Raw genomic sequence first — 5000 nt, forward strand, 5'->3', positions numbered from 1 at the left:
GAGGTCAAAGAGGGATATCATCAGAATTAATGACAGACTCATGGCAGTCAGCCTCCAGTGTAATGATATGTCAGTATTCATAATCTCAGCCTATGCCCCACAGCAGGGTTGTGATAGTGAGGAAAACAGTGCATTCAGACAGCAGTTGCAGGACCTACTAGATAAAGCAGGACAACATGAATTGGTGTTGATAGTGAGTGACTTGAATGTACATATTGGGACAGACAGAGCAAGATATGTGGACTGCCTGGGTCCACAAGGCTGGGCAACAGGCATACAGAAGGAGAAGCCATTCTAGACTTCTCTCTGGCAAATGGCTTGATAGTAGCCAACACATGGTTCAGAAAGAGAGACAGTCACAAGATCACATACAGGAATAACCAAAATGCAACTCAGATAGACTTCCTCCTAATAAGGAAAAGGCAGTGGGGTAGAATCCATGATTGCAAAGTAATCCCCAGTGAAACAGTTGGCCCACAGCATAAACCACTAGCTGTCACAATCAGCTGCAAGCAGTGGTCAGATAAGGCGCTAAGGTCAACAGAGACCAGGCTGAAGACCTGGAAGTTAACTGGAGAGAAAGTACAACAGCTCATGGAATTACTCAGGGCAATAGCACCCCAAGAAGAGGAGGAAATAGGTGGAGTTGAACAAGAATGGCAGGCCCTAAAAACAGCATGTGTTAGGACTACAGAAAGATATGTGGCCAAGCCAGGTAAGGAAATAAGGTACATAAGGAAAGCTGGTGGTGGAATGCAGAAGTCCAGGAAGTCATCAAAAGAAAGAAAGAGTGCAGGAAGAAGTGGGAGACAGAAAAGTCTGACCAGGCTAGGAAGGACTATTGGTTGGCTAACAAAGAACCCAAGAATGAAGTTGCAATAGCAAATAATAGGGCATAGGAGGCACTCTACCAGCTTCTGAAAAGTGACTCAGTAAGTGGTGCAAAGGAACTATATCAGGTTGCAAGACAAAGCCTGAAAGATAAAGAAGATAGTCAGACACCCTTCATAAGGGATGCCAGCAACAACCTGCTCACCAGTCCACGGGACATCAAAGGCAGATGGAAGGAGTATTTCTAGCAGCTTCTGATTGAAGAAAACCCCACAGAAGCTTTACTGCCCAAGAAACAGCCCACAATGAGAGAAGAAGAGGAGCCCATCCTAGAAGAAGTAAGAACAGCACTAAGGAAAATGAGATTAGGGGAAGCAGCAGGATCAGGTGAGGTCACAGCAGATATGATAAAGATGCTGGGTGAGATAGGGGAGAAATGTCACCTGACAGTACTAATAGCAGTGTGGAGAGAAAGACATATCCTAGATGACTGGAGAATAAGCATACTCATACCAGTGTATGAGAACAAAGGGGGCATCCATAACTGTGGGCAGTACAGAGGCATCAAACTCCTATCACATTGTTTGAAAGTTCTGGAGAGGGAGATTGATAAATGGATATGCAGAGCAGTAGAATATAACATGGGAGATGAGCAGTTTGGATTCAGATCAGGATGCAACACAATTGTCCCAATGTTTGCAGTGAGACAGCTACTTGAGAAGAAGCTAGAGATGAGGAGAGAGTCCAACTGGGCATTCCTAGACTTGGAAAAGCATATGACAAGGTCCCAAGAAAGATGATCTGGGCAGTACTGTGGTGGCTTGAAATCCCAGAAACATTGATAGTATTAGTACAGGCTATGTGCAAGGACCCAATGACTCAAGTATGAACAGTGTTTGGCCTCACAGAGGTGTTCCCAGTGGAAGTGGGTGTACACCTGGGTTCAGCTCTGAGCCCACTGCTGTTCATATTGGTGATGGACTACATTAGCAAACAGGTCGGAGGGGACAGATCAACAAAGTTGCTCTATGCAGACGATGTGGCATTACAGGCAGACTCTGAGCTAGAACTTCAGCAAAGGATAGGAGAATGGAATACAAAACTGAAGACACATGGGATGAAACTAAGCACAGATAAGATGGTGGTAATGGCCACACACTGGGGAATTCAGAAGAAGCTGAGAATAGAGATAGAAGGGAAGATAGTGGACCAGGTAAACAGCTTCAAGTATCTAGGAGAGTTGGTTGAAAAGAAGGGAAGTCTGAATCTTCTTCTTCTTTCGGCTGCTCCCATTAGGGGTCGCCACAGCAGATCAACTGTTTCCATTTCTTCCTGTCCTCTGCATCTTGCTCTGTCACACCAACTACCTGCATGTCCTCTCTCACCACATCCATAAACCTTATCTTAGGCCTTCCTCTTTTCCTGTTACCTGGCAGCTTCATCCTTAGCATCTTTTTCCCAATATACACTGCATCCCTCCTCAGCACATGTCCAAACCAACGTAATCTTGCCTCTCTGGCTTTGTCTCCAAACCTTCCAGCCTGGGCTGACCCTCTAATATACTTTTTCCTAATCCCGTCAATCCTCATCACACCCAGTGCAAATCTTAACATCTTCAACTCTGAAATGTCAAGCTCTGACTCACGCCTTTTTGTCAATGCCACTGTCTCCAACCCATATAACATAGCTGGTCTCACTACCCTCTTGTAGACCTTCCTTTTCACTCTTACTGTTACTCATCTGTCACAAATCACTCCTGATACTCTTCTCCACCCACCCCATCCTGCCTGTACTCTCTTCTTCACCTCTCTTCCACACTCACCATTATTCTGAACTGTTGATCCCAAGTACTTAAACTCATTCACCTTCACCACCTCTACTCCCTGCATCCTCACCATTCCTCTATCCTCCCTCTCATTCACACATATATATTCTGTCTTAAACCTGCTGACCTTCATTCCTCTTCTCTCTAGAGCATATCTCCACCTCCTCCAGTGTCTCCTCCATCTGTTCCTTACTCTCACTACAGATCACAATGTCATCTGCAAACATCATAGTCCACAGGGACTCCTGTCTTATCTCATCTGTCAACCTGTCCATCACCATTGCAAATAAGAAAGGGCTCAGAGCTGATCCTTGATGTAATCCCACCTCCACCTTAAATGCATCTGTCACTCCCACTGCAGACCTCACTGCTGTCACACTACCCTCGTACATATCCTGTACCACTCTTACATAATTCTCTGACACTCCAGACTCCCAAACTCCTCTCTAGGCACCCTGTCATATGCTTTCTCTAAATCTATAAAGACACAATGCAACTCCTTCTGACCTTTTCTGTGCTTCTCCATCAACACTCTCAGAGCAAACATTGCATCTGTAGTGCTCTTTCCTGGCATGAAACCATACTGCTGATCACTAATCATCACCTCCCTTCTTAACCTAGCTTCCACTACTATTTCCCATAACTTCATGCTGTGACTGATCAGTTTAATCCCTCTGTAGTTACTACAGCTCTGCACATCACCCTTATTCTTAAAAATCGGTACCAAAACACTTTTTCTCCATTCCTCAGGCATCCTCTCACTTTCCAAGATTTCATTAAACAATCTAGTTAAAAACTCCACTGCCATTTCACCTAAACACCTCCATGCTTCCACAGGTATGTCATCTGGATCAACAGCCTTTCCGTTCTTCATCCTCTTCATAGCTATCCTTACTTCCTCCTTGCTAATCCACTGCACTTCAAGATTCACTATCCACACATCATCCAACCTTCTCTCCCTATCATTCTCTTCATTCATCAACCCCTCAAAGTACTCTTTCCATCTGCTCAACACACTCTCCTCGCTTGTGAGTACATTTCCCTCATTATCCTTCATCACCCTTACCTGCTGCACATCTTTTCTCGGTCCCTCTGTCTAGCCAATTGGTACAGGTCCTTTTCTCCCTCCTTAGTGTCCAACCTTTTATACAACTCTTCATACGCCTTATCCTTAGACTTCGCCACCTCTCTCTTTGCCATGCACCTCATCTCCTTATACTCTTGTCTACTTTCTTCATCTCTTTGACAATCCCACTTCTTCTTCTTCGCCAACCTCTTTCTCTGTATACTCTCCTGTACTTCTTCATTCCACCACCAGGTCTCCTTGTCCTCCTTCCTCTTTCCAGATGTCACACCAAGCACCTTTCTAGCCATCTCTCTTACTAGCTCTGCTGTAGTTACTCAGCTATTTGGTAACTCTTCACTGCCACTCAGTACCTGTCTTAACTCTTCCCTGAACATCACGTCACAATTACCCTTTTTCAATTTCCACCATTTGATCCTTGCTGTTGCCCTCACACTCATCCTTCTCTTCTTGATCACCAATGTCATCCTACAAACCATCATCCAATGCTGCCTAACTACACTTTCCCCTGCCACCACTTTACAGTCTCCAATCTCCTTCAGATTGGCCCTTCTACATAAGATATAATCCACCTGTGTGCATCTTCCTCCACTCTTATATGTCACCCTATGCTCCTCCCTTTTGTTAAAATATGTATTCATCACAGCCATGTCCATCATTTTCACAAAATACAATACCATCTGACCTTCTGCATTCCTTTGCTTAACACCATACCTACCCATCACTTCCTCATCCCCTCTGTTCCCTTCATCAACTTGCCCATTGAAATCTGCTCCAATCACTAGTTTCTCACCCTTGGGTACAGTCATCACCACTTCATCCAACTCACTTCAAAAATTTTCTTTCTCATCCATCGCACACCCAACTTGTGGAGCATATGCACTAACAACATTCATCATTACACCATCAATTTCCAGCTTCATAAACCTCACTCTATCTGACACTCTTTTCACCTCCAAAACACTCTTAGCATACTGTTCCTTCAGGATAATGCCTATGCCATTTCTCCTCTCATCCACACCATGATAAAACAATTTGAAACTGCCTCCGATACACCTAGCCTTGCTCCCCTTCCATCTGGTCTCTTGCACACACAATATACCAACCTTCCTTCGGTCCATCATATCAGTTAGCTCTCTCCCTATACCAGTCATACTGCCAACATTTAAAGTTCCGACCCTCACTATCCCAGTCCTAGGCTTTACCTGCCTTCAGGCATGCCTTCCTCCTCTTCTCCTCCTTCGGCCAAGAGTAGCCCAA

This window comes from Protopterus annectens, chromosome 7.part0 (genome assembly GCF_019279795.1).
Source record: "Protopterus annectens isolate FY-2018-M chromosome 7.part0, PAN1.0, whole genome shotgun sequence".
Taxonomy (NCBI): Eukaryota; Metazoa; Chordata; order Ceratodontiformes; family Protopteridae; genus Protopterus; species Protopterus annectens.